Source organism: Scleropages formosus, chromosome 2, assembly GCF_900964775.1.
Source record: "Scleropages formosus chromosome 2, fSclFor1.1, whole genome shotgun sequence".
Taxonomy (NCBI): Eukaryota; Metazoa; Chordata; class Actinopteri; order Osteoglossiformes; family Osteoglossidae; genus Scleropages; species Scleropages formosus.
The window spans coordinates 32,191,227-32,208,517 of NC_041807.1; the positions used below are offsets into that span (position 1 = coordinate 32,191,227).

Consider the following 17,291-nt stretch of genomic DNA (forward strand, 5'->3'; position numbering starts at 1 on the left):
ACTTGAATGTGTGTTGTTAGTCTGCCTATGGCGTGTGCGCACATGTATGGTGCGCGTAAGTGTGTGAGCACGTATGTGCGTGTCCGTACTGTATCCATATGCTGTGTCTGGGTATATCTGAGGATATGATGTTTGCGTGTGTGTGTGTGTGTGTGTGCGTGTGTGTGTGTCTGCATGCACGAGCGTGCATGTGCGCATGCACTAGCAAAGGATGGTGGCCGTTCCCTCTCCCTCTTCCCTTTTCTGGGCTGGTTATCATTGGGGGCGGCTATAAATGGCAAGGCCCTTGTCAGGATGTGATTTAGCTGCCCGTGCGCAGGCAGGACGGCTGGGGGATGTGGGCCATGTGGCGGGGAAGGGAGCCTCTGTCTCGGCCCGAGACGGCCAGCTGAGTTTACTAAACTTCCAGAGGAGCCCGAAATAGCCCTCCCCTCCCCGAGTGTGTGTGCGCGCGTGCGCGCGTGTGCGTGCGTGCGCTGCCCTTAATCCCCGACGTAGACCGGTGGCCCCGGCCACTTGGGCCTGCTGATAACCGGCTCGGCTGCGCGCAAGCGAGCCTGTGCCGTGAATCGCGGACACGTGTTTTTCGTGCCGGGGTCTTCATTTTATTGGGGCTATTGCCATATGCTGAATTAATATCGCATAGAATTGGACAGATCCCCTAAATAACGCGTTTGCTTTTGAAAAACCGAGCGGCGCTTTTTTATTTCGTCCTAAAAGGCCCACATAAAGCAGTACCGTAAGCCAACATTCTACCTCTCGGGAAAGCGGAATCGTTCATCCCTTTGAGAGCCATACAAAGTTCCAGTGAGTGTTTGTTTTCTTTGTGGTTTTTTTCTTTTCTTTTCTTTTATTAAGCGCAATGGGTGTTGCGGGTGTTGGTTTGTTGTCCGGCCCCGTCGCGGCCGCGCGCGGAGCCGCGCGAGAGCCGAACGCGGGGTCTCCGTGACGGCAGGATGGGAAATTCGACACGGACGTCCCGGTCGTCCCGGTCCCGGGCCGGAGAGAGAAAGGAAGACGGAGAGGCCGCCGATAAAGCCGTCGAGGAGATGGCAGGTTACAGCGCGCTGTGATTCGGGAGCTGATTGCTGTTAAATTGACTCCTTCTCCCCGCGTGGACGCCGCTGTCAGGGCTGCGCGTCTCCCATTGTATTTTACATCAGGTTCCCATTCAGCCCCGTCCCGGCGGAGCAGCCAGGCATGAAGAGGACAGCTTGACTAATACCAGACCTTCCGTGGTACCCGCTCGCCGGAATGTTAATGCCTCCGGCTCTCGCGCGCTGGCACCGCCTCGCAAGCCACCCCGGGGACATCTCTCGCGATGCGGATGCCGTCCCACCGACCGTAATTAATATCATTACCAAGCATTTCACGGTTTAAAAATACTAAACGGTTTCACCTGAGAACGGTTGCTCCAGTGAACAAGAAAAGTTTGCGTCATTTCACATCCCTGCTCCGCTGCTGCAGCTGGCGCCGATTCGGAGGAGCGCTGTCGGCGGCCTGCCCTGTATGAAATATCATTTGCGGACGTGGAAGCTGCGGCGCTCTAATTACGAGCCAAAATAATCCAGTCGTATAATCTCCTCAATTCCGATGCGTGTTGTTAGAAGAGAGGCAAAAGCACAGGAACGTTGTCTCATTTCATCTCGCCGTTCTTCTCCTTCAATCCAGAGCCACCAATTACCCTGTAATTCCTTCAGCACGACTGTTTCAAATACTCCGGAGAACGCAGACACCACATTAATATTAGTGCTTCCCAACTCTGGCCCCGAGGTCCCGCTCGGTTGTTTTGTTGTCGTTTATAATTAATGAGGTTGATATAAAAAAAAAAAAGTAGAACCGTGTATCCTTGGTGTGATTTGAGCTCGTCATGGCTGATGAAATTGAAATTTGGGAGGATATAAATGTGAGCGCGCACACACACACACACACACACACGCAGCATGTGGGATGTATGAAATGGAAAATGAAGTCCGCTTTGCTTTCTTCTGTGAGTGTTTGAGGCGGTCGGCTGCGTGACCGCATGGGATCCCGAGGTGTCGGAGGTGGTCCCTGGGCCTCTGTGGGGGGAGGGGAGGGGGGGGGCTTGCAGAGAGAGTGGAAAATCAAATAAAACAGGTTAGAGAAAAGTGCAGAAATGTAATAGTGCATAAGTGCAACAGATTGTAGCCTCAGCAGAAATCCATGCTACAGCAGCATGAACTCTTGGACGATGACAGGTGTGTGGATTTGGAGTTTTACCCACTTTACTAGTCAAACTGAGGCCTTTTAAGACAGATTTAAATTAAATCTCTTTAATAAATGATTATGTAATTATTTCTGAGTTAATGACTCTAGAACTGCTTATTTTTTTCACAACTCATTTGCATCCTTTTCTTTGATGACCGCAGATGCATTTCGCAGATTCATTCTTGTTGCGTATCTGTATCACGTGACTAAAAATAAATTGAAGGGCTGACGGAAAGGACGGCAACGACGTGGCTCCCGGGACGAGGGAAGGCGGCGTGCGGAAGAAGCCGTATCCATGCTGAGCTGTGATCGCACGGTGCGCTTCCTGACGATGTCTTTGCACACATCGAATCGATGAATTTTTGAGATCGCACGTGATCCGCGAACGGGAAGAAGCCGAGGCCGGGACGGTGATACGGAAACGCAGAATGCCTTGACCTCTAACCAAAACGTCTCCGAACTTTGCCCTTTAGATGCTCCTGGTGCTACTTTGAGCCGTAGGACCGATGCGTGAAAAATGAACATTGCTGGAGAACAAATGGAGGCAAAGGACATTATCTGAGCTCTAAAGGCATGCCACCGATGCAGAAATTGCGCCGTTTTTCTCAGAGCGGGTGCGGGGTGAATAGGGCTTTAGATTGTGGATGAGAAGTGCGCAGGGTGATTGAAATGTCCAGAGAGCAGGAGGGCGGGTGAAAGAGAGAGCGAGAGGAACGGCTGCCGGATCGGGGGCTGTCAGTACTGGCCTCCGCCCAATGCCATCGAACTTAACACCCGGTTCGCATTCCTCCGTCACCTGCTCCGGCCTCCCCGTTCCTGCTGCAGGGGGTGAGATCAGGTAGTGCCGCACGGCTCGGGACACCGCCGCTGGCCGGATTTCAGTGCCGTAACTCGACGCCATCGCTCGTTCACCCCGCCTCCCTTCCCAGCTCCCCACCGACTCGCTAACAGAAGGACCGGCGCGTTCTCAGATTTACCGCACCTGCTGTCCCTCGGCCCGCCGCGGCCCCGGTCCCTCACGCGGCGGCGCTCCCCGGATCCCGCTTACAGGGCCGACGGCCTCAGCTGCCTCGGGCCGTCCGCCGCCGCTCCGCACCCCTTTTTTGGAAAGGTCAGCGGGAGCGGGGAGACGTGTCTGCTCCGGGACACAGTTGGTGCTGCTGTCAAGTGCTCCCGGTCATCACTCTTTGTTCACCCAAGGCCACTCGCGTGTAGCGCTGTGTCGTATGGGGAACTGCGAGCAAACGGGACGGACGGCAGGGGGCACAGCGGCCAAGGGCACGAACTTCACCCGCCTGAGACCGGGAGGCACCGTGCCTCCGACCGGCGGCAGATACATTTGTGTTTCACGCCGTCAGGTTTGTTTTCCATTCGAGGAGATAAGGACCCCAGCCTGTATTGCTATCCAAATATAAGGTCAAAAAGTGTGACGATTTTCTGTTACGGCACCTTATCTTCCTCGGGGAGATGCGGGATAACAGAATTTTAAATATGGCGAAAAGAGCAGCGACTTTATAGGCCGGAGCACTGTAATCACGCGGGTGTCACGACCATTTATCAAACGCGCGGATGTCGTGACGTTGTTTTCGGGTTCGGCGCCGCTTTCGAAGCTGCCCTGTCATAATACACCGAGACAAATATCAAAATGCTTATCTAAGAAATGAATAGCATAACAAACGGATTCCGTGCATCTTAGAAGAGACGGATGTGCACCACGGGCCTACATTATGTAATCGCTGGTTCCAAGAGCGTTGCTAATGAACAGGCACATTACCCAATTATACTAACATTGAGGAATGACTTTTTTCTCTCTTTTTTTTCCCTCTGTGTCACATATTTGCACCCCCCCCACCCCCACCTGCACAAGCAATGGACAGGAAGTCGTAATTATAATTAATGCTTTTAATTTGCGCTGATAAGTGTGGCATTAATTGAATTAGCCCGACCTTGCTTGCACACTTGACGAGAAGGACCACGCCTGGTCAGCTTACAGAAGCAGAAGCAGATGGTTTTACTTACTGCGTCCGTCTTCAGCATTTCAAGGCCCGATCCATCCGTCTCCACTCTTCCTCTCCATCTGGATGCTTTTTCGTACGTTTCACGTTTAACTCGTTGTCCGCTTCTAAGCGTAGCCTTGCCGTTTCTTTTAATATATCTGGTCAAAAGTAAGTACCAATCAGCTGTTCGACTGTTCAGAGCTTAAAGCTGGATGAATCAGAGTGTGATTTGTAACATTTACTACCAGGCTTCTTAGGTGATTTAAACAATTCCTACTTAAATTTAAATTTTTTTATTTAAGTGCACAGGGGTGCAGCGGTGGTGTGGTGGCGCAGTGGATTTGGCTGGGTCCTGCTCTCCAGTGGGTCTGGGGTTCGAGTCCCGCTCGGGGTGCCTTGTGACGGACTGGCATCCTGTCCAGGGCGCGTCCCCAACCCCTCCAGCCTTATGCCCTGTGTTGCCGGGTTAGGCTCTGGCTCCCTGTGACCCTGATGGGACAAGCGGTTTCAGATGGTGCATGTGTGTTAAGTGCTTTTCTCCCAAGCCATGTGCAGTTATTTGCATTTAGTAGATCCCTTTGCATAAGGTGACTTACCATACTATGTACTCTACACTGAACTCCCTACGGTCATTCACCCATTTATAAAGCAGATCAATGTAACGCAATCACTCACACACACATTGCGGGCAGCTTAGAGTCACCAGTCCACCTGAAATCGGGAGGACATGCAAACTCCAAACAGAGTGAGCTGGATTCAAACCGGCATCCAAATGTACATCCCAGACGCTGTAAAGCACCAGCGCTCCCAGCTGCACTACTATTGTGAGGAACACGTTTTTCAGAAATGTACCTTTCATATACATTGTCTTTGTCATTGCAGTACAGCAGGGCTGCAGGGCTGTGGATTCAGAGCTCCAACTGTGTCCTACTCAGGTGTGGAGATGGTTTCCACCAAGTTCTCCATTTCTCCTCCGTATCCCAAAGACACGCATGTCTTCAGGTGAACTTGCGATTCCAAATTGCTGTGAATGTGTGTGTGCTTGTGTGCTCCCCTGTGATTGGCAGCAGTCTTATCCAGGGTGTATGTACCGCACTTCACACTGCATGCTTCCCAAAATTGACAGTAGATCACAACAACGCTCATTTGATCAGCCTTTTTCTGAGGATGTAGCGATAGGTGCGCTCACAGATATCTCTTAAGATTACGTCAATGTGCATTGAGAAGGATGGGGGGGGGAAGCACCGAAAGAAAAGCTGCATTATTCTGAACCCTGGCAGATTTTTAATGCGGGCAGACTTCTTATTTGGATTATTATTTATTGCACATACATGGGAAATATCTGTGAACCTGTGCTGTAGAGCTGTCGAACATTCCTATAAAAAGATGCAGAAATAAATTATACAATAAAAAATAACAAATAATGCACAAACTGTATTTCCTATGAGACGTACATCGTTTTGGAGAAAAAGGCATCTCCTAAATGAATAAATGTAAATGTAAATGTAAAGGAAATGCAAACAGCCGAACTAAAACACGCAATGAAAAGCTCCTTTGCTCTCTCTTTATTGAAGTCGCTAGTGGCACAGTTTTATTTTTTCAATTATTTTCTAGTGATATTCTCTTGGTCAGGACACACACCATGAGATTAAATGGGACGTGTTAAAGGAAATGTGTTTGATCTGACGGGGTGAGCGTGCGGGTGAGGAGTGGGGTGGTGTGGGGGGTGTAGGGGTGGGGCTGGGACTGGAAATGTCATTTTATCGCAGTTTGCTGTGCGAGAGGCACTTTGAATACTGATGTATGCTTCTTATGCGGCGTTATTTGTCCATGAAGGGAACTGTGGGACAGGTGCAGTAATCGGTGAGGTGTATGGTTGGCAGTTCGGTGGCGGGGGGGGGGGGGGGCGCCAGTAATGCTTTGTAGCACCTTTTTCACCTTCTGTATGAATCCTGGAATTGAAGTCAGCTTAGACATGAAATGATAACTTTAAGGACTTAGATATTTTAATTACAAATAATAATAATATAGCTGGTGTGTTTCTCCAAAGCAACTTACAGTTATTTACCCATTTATACAGCTGGCTCATTTTACTGGAGCAATTGAGGATAAGTACCTTGTTCGAGGGTACTATAGCTGGAGGCGGAATTCAAACCTGCAACCTTCGGATCCAAAGGCAGCAGCTGTAACCACTGCGCTACCAGCGCTAATGTTCTGCTCATCTGTTGTTGTAACTGGAAGGTAATGTGGTGCTTAAAGACAAACTTGCAAGCTGAGGGTTCCAGGAGTGTCCCTTCCGTTGTAACCCTGAGAAAAAGGGTGTTTATCTGTATCTGCCTGTGCTAAATGGTACAAACTGCATGCTGCTTTGGGTAAAAGCACCAGCTAAGCAGCAATATATTAACATGGAGTGAAGTCTTACTGTGGTACCGGAGCCTTTGCCAGCAAGCCCATAATGTTACTGCCGTCTTTGTGTGGGGATTGTAGCAATACCGCTTTGCCGGTGTAATGGCGCTGCGTTGCGGAGGGGACGTTGCGCCGGGTTCGGTCCACCCAACAGGTCGATCACTGTCCGGATCTGTAGTTCGTCAATGGTCCTGCACAACAATGTAAAAGGGCCTTCTGCAAACACTGAAATCAGAGTCGACCCTCGCTCACAGATATTTTTGTCTACTGTTTTATGAACCCCCCTCCTCACCTACCCCTGCCCTTAATAAGCCCTTGACGTGCCTCGAAGCGTAGAGAGCAGCTGAGGGGCATTTTAAACCCCGGGCAGGATGGGATCAGTAACCCCACCTATATGTGGACATGTGCTCCGGCGTTGTTCTCGTTGTTCACGTTGTCGACGTTGCGGCGGCAGCCCCGCTCCACACCTGCGGTACGCCACGGCTTCCTGTTTCTGTTGGAGCAAAGCCAGCGCGGCCTTCGGACAAAGGTCCGGGGAGCGGGATCGCTTTGCGCGCCGGCCCTTACTCGACAGTTACGTGTGGGTAAAGGATTTAGAAACCCAGCACGCTTTCATCCCTCGTTCTCAGCTGCTCTCGCGTCCCCTCCGCCCCACGATGCTCAGTCTATCGGTCCCGTCCATGTCCACCGTGGACGGCGGCATGAGACACGTGTTGGGGGGGCGGGGGGGGAAGCCGGATGTTTCTTCCTCTGATTACAAGCAACAAGAGGAACCTACATCGCTGATACTCTTTCTGTTGATTACAATCGATATTGTGTGTTAAACACCGGCATCATATTCTACTTATTACATACAACATTCATCCATCCATCCATTATCAATAACTGCATTTCTAGCACAGCACAGGTAGTCGTCTGGAGCCTATCCCGAAAACAATACAGCACTGGAGCTAAAATTAATGTATGCAGCCTTCTCCTGCCTCACGAAGGTTATTTGACTTCGAAAAACCCTTCGCAACGTGAATTATCGAAAACGGAAGAGTAATTACCATTATCTTCAAAAGGAGACGTTTCGATATGTTCCTGAGGCCCGAAAGTGACACGCGTTTGAGCGAAAACATCACTGAATCCTGTTAAAATGGTCACAGTGATTTCAGTGGTTAACGTTACATATTACCGTAACGCCGCGTAACAGGACACTTTTTCGTTACTCTGTTGCGTTCCGTGAAAGCAGGCGATTTCCCCATTTCTTTTGTTGCTTATCTGCAAACGATCATATCAAAATGACAGAATCTGTTATTATTTTGTCGTTACTAGAATTTAATTATTTCATTACTAGGACTTTGCATAACGTGTTTTTACACTTGCCGCACAAGCGCTACACATTGCGGCGACCTTTACTATGTCTTTGTGCCGTGGTTGGTTCGTATATTTTACTATCAGCTGACACTTTGTGACAACTTTGTAACTTAAGGGGTCAGGCATACTACAGTAAGCTGCTTACAATTTACCGGTTTCTACAGCAGGGTATCTTACTGTATCAAATCAGGGTAAGTGTTTCGATCAAGGGTACTCCAGCAGGAGGGGGGATCAAACCCAGGTCTTTTGGGAGGGGGCATCTCGAACCACTATGCTGCTCAAGGCCGCACGGGTGCGTGCGGACATACGCGTGAACGTTGTGCGCGTGAGGGAAAGAGGCTCCGCAAGGAGTGTGAAGTTTCTGGCTGGATGCGTCAGCACTTAATAGCGCGTTCCCCCCTTCCTCAGCGCAGGGCTGGAGAATTCTGGCCAGGCAAACTGTCGCAAACCCACAGTATTGATGACAGCTTGTGAGTAATTTTGAGCTGTGGTTTACTTTAGAATAAATCAATTATGAAAATTGACTCCTGGAAGTGTTTTACAATCCCAAACTGTGTAAACCTTTTTCCCTTGGTCAGATGTAAAACACTTATCTGGATTTTTTTTTTTGTAAGCCGCAGTGCTTGTCATTAGGGAGAATTATTAATTTCCTTTCCAGCTTGGTTCAGCGATACTGCTGTCCCGCGTGCCAAGAAAATCACAAAAAAAAAAAAAAACACTCCGCTTAAAACGTGATGCAGCTGAGATTTATTGTGCTTTGATATCGCTTCTGCTTTAAAACGTACACTCTTTCACATGTACTTCATGAGTAATGAACATAATAGCACAAGAAGGCAATGTGAAATGCTTAAAGAAAATAGCTGTACTGTCCAATAATTGCACTTGCTGCTCCACTTTCCACATTTATGCTCTATGTCCAAATATACATTGCTAATGTTGCCGCATGCCATTTAATTTTAATGCATGTCTAATGGATTGACTGATTTATTTCTTATTATTTACTCTATTATTTAAAATTGATCAATGTGTTTAATCATTTATTAATTTATTTGTTCCCTTTTGACCCAGTTGTTTTAGCTGAAATTACTGCTTTAATATTTAATATCTTCTGTAGACATGTGTTGTACGTGATGGTTTGTCGTTTGCCTTAGCTGTATGATGGAACCTCGTGAACGCGACTGCGAGTGTGTCGTCGGGAGAGAGCGCTATATGAGAATACGCGCTCCTGTAATTGTGTCGTATTTGTTGGCGTCCACGAAAACTGGACCGTCAGCTGTTTTTGACCATGTTTAGCTTGCGGGGCGCTGTCATTTTTCATGCATTATTGGCGCCTCTTTCGATCATCGCGGTGAGTCGTAGGTGAGCTTCGTAAGCCGTCGTCCTTAGTAAGGTGCATCTGCGTGCTGATATATTTTTATGTTTTAATCTTACTTCAGATGTTGATACTGGTATAAATTTTCATGCATTAAGTATGGAATTCTTTCCTTCATTTTTTAGAACCTTAGATGATGCATTTCGTTGCTGTCTGCACTGAATTATGTAGCTGTCTTGTCTAGGCTCTCGGTGTCTAACGCTTGCGCGTGCCCAGGGTTAGTGTGCCAAGGCAGCGCTTCGCCACGGAACGGGCCCTGGTAGGCCAGACCCTCTAGTGAGACCGAATGGCCCCCAGGTCAGGCCTAACCGGACACCTCCCTCCTGGCACCTCTAACATAGCTGTGTAGTGACACAATAGCTGTGCAGTGACACAATGGCTGTGTCCCTGTGTTGCGGGGGCCGGGGGGCCATCCCCCGATCTTATCTGTGGGTCCGTCAGCAGTTTCGACTGGCCCATTTGTCTACTCCACGGCTTTGATCAAATCTGCCGCTGCAGCTGAAACGGGTGAGTGCGTGTGTGCGTGTGTGTGAACATTTGTGTTTTAAGTGTGGATGGAGATGGGTGAACTCGCTGCATGTGTAATTAATGTCAAATTATAGGTGGGGTCTGTTCTTTCTGTCCTGCCCGCCTGTCTTTCATGCATACTTGTTACGCTCTGCTGCGGATCACGAGCGAAAACTGATGTTACATTAACGTTTGTCCATTTTGCTGACACCTGTCTCCAATAGGAGGGGGTGTGGTGGTGGTGCAGTGGGTTTGCCCTGTGCCTGCTCTCTGGGGGGGTCTGGGGTTCAAGTCCCGCTTGGGGTGCCTTGCGATGGACTGGTGTCCCGTCCTGGGTGCGTCCCCTCCCCTTCCAACCTTACACCCTGCGTTGCCAGGTTAGGCTCTGGCTCACCAAGATCCCCACTTGGGATGAGTGGTTTCAGACTGTGTGTGTGCGTGTGTCTCCGATGCGGGCTCTTTGACCGCATGACGACGACTCTCCAACCACCGTGACTCCTTCTCCCCGTGCACTTACATTTGACATATTCTGCTAACATCCCTGCAGTGCGCCCACGTGCTCACGCCACCGTCCTCTTTACGGACGTGGACTCACAAGCTGAAGGTTGTTGGTTCGCGTCAGTTCAGACTTGCAGCAGTTTCATGAAACATCCTCGACGTCCTGAAAAGCACTCTTTTATTAGCGGTTTTTATAAGTTGGTTTGAGCAAAAATCTTGAGTTCAACAACAAATTCAGAGTTTCCCAAAATCAGTGTATTTCAGGGTAAACCAGCAATGTAAACACTCACATTACTGGGTTATTTTGCTCCATGAAATCACCCCATTATTCATATTTCCATTGTGAGTTGACTGAATACCTTTATTTCTTATCCAAAAAATATTGGTTCGCAGACCAGAAAAATCTTCTGAAATTCATTAATATAGCAAAATAAAGGTAGTTTTACGCAAGGCAAGCAATGATACTGCCAACATATGTTATAGCATAACAAAAATATTATTCGTAGTTTATTTTAGAGAGCAAAATGCCCATTGTGGGAGTAAATTGACCACATAAATAATGCCATGTAACAGAATGAAAAGCCTTTTGTATGAAAAAGGTGCTTGTTTTCATGAGCCACGGTACTCGTTTTTCGTTGCGTGAGGCCTGAGTGTGGTTTTGCTCAAGCACACCAGCGATCCACTTTGAGATTTGCGCTCTGGTCCTTAAACTGGCTGCCCCATAGAGTTCTACCCGCATGCCGATGCATCCCAGCACACCCCCAGCGCACATTCACCATGAAATCATTGCTCCTCATGTCCTCCTATGCGCTCCACATTACGTCAGTTCCAGCGCATACCCCTCATCACGACACCGTGAAGGAAATTCAATGATCGTGTCGTTGGCGGATGCAGTTTTAAAGGTGGGAAAAGTTAAAACGCGGAAAAAAGCTGAATAAGTTACGAGTGGCTTTGGTGCTCTCTGGGCAGAATTACCGAGGTCCCCGTGCCACGTCGTACATTAAAACGGACCGAAAGCACTTAAATTAGTTCTATATTGCACAGTTTTCATACTGAAAATATGGTTTTGTCAGGAGCACATTCTCTTTGAGCACAATCTCGCGCTGCTACTTCGTGCGGTTGTAGTGCCATCAGTACAGTATTGGTTCATTTACCATTAATGGGAATCTGGGATCCAAATGGCCAAGGTGTCTTGTTCTCTCTTAAATTCACTGCTGAATTGCTGTGGTTAAACATTTGCTGGAAGATTGAACCGGCTCTTTAATTTCTATTTGCAGATTCTTGGCAAAAGCACCCGCTCCTATAAGCAGCTTCCTCTCTCACTCCGCCGCTGTAGATTTATCAGCATAAATTGTGTAAAAAGGTAGAAATTTGAGGTTAAAAGAAATGCATGTTGATGGCGTACGATTTTTTTTTCTCTCTGTAATTTGTAATTTGGACTGTGTCCAATCCCTCTCTGCACCCATTGCTAAAAATGGCACTTTAACTGCATGCGGCTGAAGAGAATATGTCACACACTTTAGTTCTCCTGCCAGGCTACATGTTTCATAGTAGATTTTATGCTGCGGAGGGAAAGTATCGCTTTCTGTAATGACTGTCAGACCCAAGTGTTCATAAATTAGAGCCACGTGTATTTCTCTTATTAACGGCCTCAGCAGCAAATCACAGCGTCCTTACTGCGTTTCACCTAATGTTTATGAACGTACGGTGTTTTAAAAGAACAGAGAATAGTTGTATTTGGTTACCCCCAGAGGAAATTTATTTTAAAAATGGCAAAGGATCCATTCTCCAAGGTATCGGAACGGCACGTCTTCCTCGCGGACCTCGCCTTTCGCAGCTGCTGTCTTTTTCACCTCATTTATTAGACACCTTCTGAGTGTGCGTAATCAATTATCATAATTCTCGGGTAACGTGTTTTTAATGCTTCCTTTGATTCGTATGATTATTTGGCGTATTGATCCTCCGCATGATTGATTGCTTAATCTTGTTTGCTTTCATGTTCACCTTTGCCTGCGCGGTGCTCAGGGACGGTGTGACGGTTCACTTACGAAGAGCCCGACGTCCAGCCGCACCGGGTTCATTGACCCTGCTTGATCTCCCCTCTGCGGCGAATCATCCCGGAGCCCCGGCTCTCGCTTCGCAGGATACTGAGAACCAGGCAGGTGTGACGCAGGTGGGTCAGGTCGTTCGCCTGAACGCGCTCCCTCTATTTGACCTGGGCTGACCTGTGCACCGGCGTGCAGACCGTACACTTAAAGTACCGCTTGCGAGGGACCCGTAGCCCCACGCAGCCCCTCCGCACCCCCCCCGCGTACGGCACCCTGCTGCCCCTGAAGGTCAGCGGCACTTGTTCTGCTGAGTCCACTGAACAGAAGCCCGAGACCCGTCCGGCGATTGACGTCCATAAAGCAAACGCAAAATGACAGGTGTCGCTGGAACCGGCCACCTTTTTGGTCCCTCCCCCCCCCCCCCCCCCTCCGCTTCCATTCCATTCAGTGTTGATTCATAGTTTATTGTTCTTTGCGCGTTCCAAGGTCGTGCTTAAGGTGGGCCAAAGTGGACCCCGGAGGAATGTTTAAACACACCTGCCGGTGAAAGCTGCCCCCCCCCCCCCCAAACCCCCCTGTCTGCTTGTGGCACATTTGCCTGTCAAGGAATTTCTTTACCTGGGGAGATGCTAAATAGAGTGTGGGGTCCCACTGGGGCCTCTCTTGTTAAAATTCAAAATCCTGTCCAGCGCTTTGACAGAGGTGGTAAACACAAATTGTGTCACTTGCACTGGTCCACTCCTCATTCTCCACTTCATGCCGACAGACCAAACCAAAAATACTGCAGACATGATACGCAAAATATTTTCGTAATACTTTATATATTGCTTCTTAATCCATATTTATGGCACATTACCACGGAACTGATGAGGTAATTTTGCCCATTCCTACAGTTATACTTATACTGGAAGTGCTGCCGGTGCTTTCCGCTGTGTTCGACACTGTCAGTGTTGAGCGAGAGACAGACACACACACACACACACACACACACACACACACACACACACACACACGCTGCTGCAGCTCGGTCTTTGGCAGAAACGTAGTCAATGCAGAATGGATCCATCACTGCCTCCCCTGGGTTCACAGACAGCTAAATACAAATTAGCAGGACACCAGCAGACCTAATAGATTCAGGGGGTGGACCCTTCCTGCCTAATTAGCTTGCCGTCCACTTGCTTCACGCCGGAACAACGTTCACGGCGGTTCTCACAATGGCTGGGATTATCTCTGCATTCAGAAAGAACTTTTAATGAACAGCGGGCTTTTAATGGCATTTAAAACTGGGCTAATCCTACGAGGACTACGTCAACAGAGGTTACCGAGTCGAGAGACAAGGGTGTGTGTCGCGTGTGCATAAGTAGCGCTGCTGTCGATCCCTGCTCAATCTGTGTGGAGTTTGCAGGTTTCCTCCGGGTGCTCTGGTTTCCTCCCATAGTCTAAAGACATGCTGTTCAGGTTCCCCTGTAGTGTGAGTGACAGAGAGAGTGTGTTTCACTGATGTATGGATGAGTGACCCAGTGTAAGTAGTGTAAACCCAATGTGGGTTTCCTCCGGGTGCTCTGGTTTCCTCCCACACTCCAAAGACAGGTTGTTCAGGTTACCATAGTGTGTGAGTGACAGAGAGAGTGTGTTCCACTGATGTATGGATGAGTGACCCACTGTAAGTAGTGTATCTAGCAGTGTAAGTCACCACGGTGAATAAGGTGTGTGGGCTGATAACACTACATAGAGTTCATTGGAAGTCGCTTTGGAGAAAAGCGTCTGCTAAGTGAATAAATGTAAATGTAAGTGAACGGGTGGAATCGCATGTACTTGCGTGCGTGTGTGTTTTGTGGCTGCCAGGAGAGTGCACACAGATGTTTCTGCACGTAGGTGGTAGCTCATGAAGGAGCAGATTGTGTGAACACATGAGCATGCTTGCTGGAGGTTGAATTACATGTTCCTGAGTGTGTGTGTGCGTGTTTGTCTATATCACTGCATCAGCTGTTCTGTTTTGCCTTCAGCCCCCGTGTCCCAGCACAGGTAACCCCCTTCTCCGACTGGAGCTGTAGGGCTCGGTGGCACGCTGCACCGCGCCGCACCGCACCACGCTGCACACACCTACCCTGGTGCACTCCTCCCCTCCCCCCCTCCCCTCCCCTCGAGGAAAATGCATGCGGGTGCGGCGCACTGCCTCAGAGCAAAGTCCTACTTGAGTTTTCAGGTCATTCTCTCCCCACAGACTCTCCCAGTTGTCATCCTCATTTGCGTCCTTTCCTCAGTTTCCGCACGCAGGAACACATTTGTCCCTCGCTGTGTTGTATTACAAAAACAATTGCGATGCATTCATTTAGCGCCGCGAAGCTCTTTGCCTCGACTGCGGCACGTGGGCCTTCGCCGCTGCTCCCCGCTGCTCGGGCCTTACCTTTGGGGCCGGGCGGGTTTTCCATTCTCGGCTCACCGCCGGGCTCTTTCCCGAGAACCTCCCTACCGCGGGACTCTCGACACGAGCTTCTCCAGGAAACGCGCACGGATCCGCACGCGCTGTCGCACGGAGGTGTTTTGTCAGGAGGCCGTTTCTGACACCCCCAAGCTGCTCCGCTGGAACATGTTCCCAGCAGAACAAAAGGGCAAAGATAGCCATAAAAGGAGGAGTCTCCTATTATTCTATATTCACTTCTTTGAGATGTTTTCCTGGCAGTTTTTGGGAAATCAGCAGTACTTTGACTTTTTAGTGCTGCGTAATTATTGGCATTTATATATCTTGTCTTTGGTGTAATACCTTCGTATTTCTAATACTAATAACCAGTTCTCTAATGCAGGGACATGGTGCTCTGGAGCCTATCCCAGAAGCATAGGGTGTGAGGTAAGGCACACCCTGGACAGGACGCTAGTGCAATCACACACATTCACACACACACACACACACACACACCTCACTGACTTGTTCTTTCCATTGTAACGCGTTTTCCGTAATTGGCGACTGCAGTAAATACGAAATCTGTATTGACAGAAATCAGAAAAGGAATATCTGCTATGACTCCTCAGTTAACTGCGACGGCGCGCCCTGAACATGCAGCGAAGAGATGATTACAGGTGATTAGTGTTAAATGGCAGGTTGCGTGGGGACACTGCTGACTGCGGGCACTCGCCCCAACCCCCACCCCCACCCCCGCACCCGGCCCCTCGCCGACAGGTCTTGAGCTCTGAGCTCCAAGGATCGATGCTGCGATTCAGACAGAACCAGACAGCGACCAGCTTGTCTCGACTCAGCACTATGTCTTTCTTTCCTTTTTTTCCTGCCGCCCTCAATCCTTCGCTCCGTCCGCTGCGATCACCTCCGCTCTCTTCGCGTCCGCAGTCCTCCGGTCTTCGCTCACGTCGCCTCTTTCTCTCGCTTCCTCTGTTGGGACGGTGCAGCACAGTCAAGGGTGAGACTCCATTCCCCGGTGGCATACAGCAGCTGCGCCCCTGCTTTCCAGCACGGCGAGGGTGGCGCCCCAGGGTGAAGGTGAACCGGTAGCAGGGATGAGGTCAAGCACCATTTCTGTGACTTCCCTGCATTCGACCCCTCTCATTTCTCTTGCCGTGTCTAGTAATACTCCGCCAACGCGCTGTCTGATATAGGGGCAGAGGGAGGGAGACGGAGAAAAAAAAAACGGCTCGACGAAAGACTTTGATCTGGTCGAGTGAACCAACCCCTTTTTCTAATTTACATCGTTCCGGTAAATCAGCTCAATTAAACTGACTCTAGGTGTAGGCCCGATAGCCGCGGTGCCGCAGTGCAGCTGTTAAACAATCCCCTCTGCTGGTCGCATGGTGCAACTGCACAAGGGCCCCTTCTCGAACCCTGGGTTGGATGGATGCGCTGAGAAGTACCGTCGAACGTGTGGGATTTCGCAATAAGAGCCTATGAAGTTACTAATGTAATTTATATTAGCGGTAATTTTTGTGGTGCGTCCACAGTGTCGGAGCGGCGCAAATATGCTCGTGTACAAATATCTGAGCGGTACACACATGTTACCGCCTGTCAGTTTACATTTTAATTGGGTATAATTTATAATTCAAGAGGAGGGCACCATGCATGAGAATGTTTAATGAAGCTCCAAATATAGCTGACTTGAGAAAAGTGCAGATAATCAGTGCGATTCACTTCCGCGAATGAACCGTTTAACGTTAATAACTGTTACATTAAATAGGATGAAATGGGAACAATCCCGCCGAACCGAGGGCTGCGTGCGGTCCTGTTGTGACCGAGTGTTTCGGTGACAGGCGTGTTCACGAGTGTGTGCTCATGGGAGTGCCTCTCCACAGGAGTGTGTGTGTGTCTGCAGGCTCCCGCCGCTTTGCGAGACCCTCGCGGAGGACACAGGGTGCTCTGGCCAAGGCACACGCACTCCCCGACTCCAGCAGCTCGGTGCGTCCAGGTGCAAGCTGCGTCGGTCCTCATTATGAGGTGTCCTAGTACAGCTGCAAAGGCGGCAGGGCACTGGAGGTCGGAGGTCATGGAAGGGAAGAGCCAAAAGCAGAACTAGCTCCGCACAAGTCCATAATGGCCATTTATCAGCACCGCACTGAAGTGAGCACAAGCTGACATTATGACATGACTAATTTCAGACCGGACTGATTCAGGAAAATCGTGGACGTGCGAATGTGTGTGTCTGTATGTCTGGATATGCTGCGTGGTCCAAAAACAGTTTTTAGCGTTCTCAGTTCAGAAATGTGTCCCTTACACAAGTCCTGATGAATGGATGTTGTCCTGACCGCCCTACATCTGTTCTTATGGGGCGCTGGAGGGACTCGGGGCTCTTGGGGGAGAAACTGACCGTTTGCTGAGCGCTCGCACTACGCACAGACACTCCGGAGCCAGGATGGCACGGAAGAGCAGCCCGA

At 49.4% G+C, this 17,291-nt stretch overlaps 1 long non-coding RNA gene across 1 annotated transcript; it reads right to left on the minus strand.

Moving 5' to 3' along the window:
• Positions 1-6,399: 6,399 nt before the first annotated feature.
• Positions 6,400-12,491, minus strand: LOC108925572 (uncharacterized). Its single transcript, XR_001965416.2, has 3 exons — positions 12,417-12,491; positions 6,649-6,823; positions 6,400-6,533 (listed from the first exon to the last, which is right to left on the minus strand). It is a non-coding gene; the product is annotated as an uncharacterized LOC108925572 (long non-coding RNA).
• Positions 12,492-17,291: the final 4,800 nt, after the last annotated feature.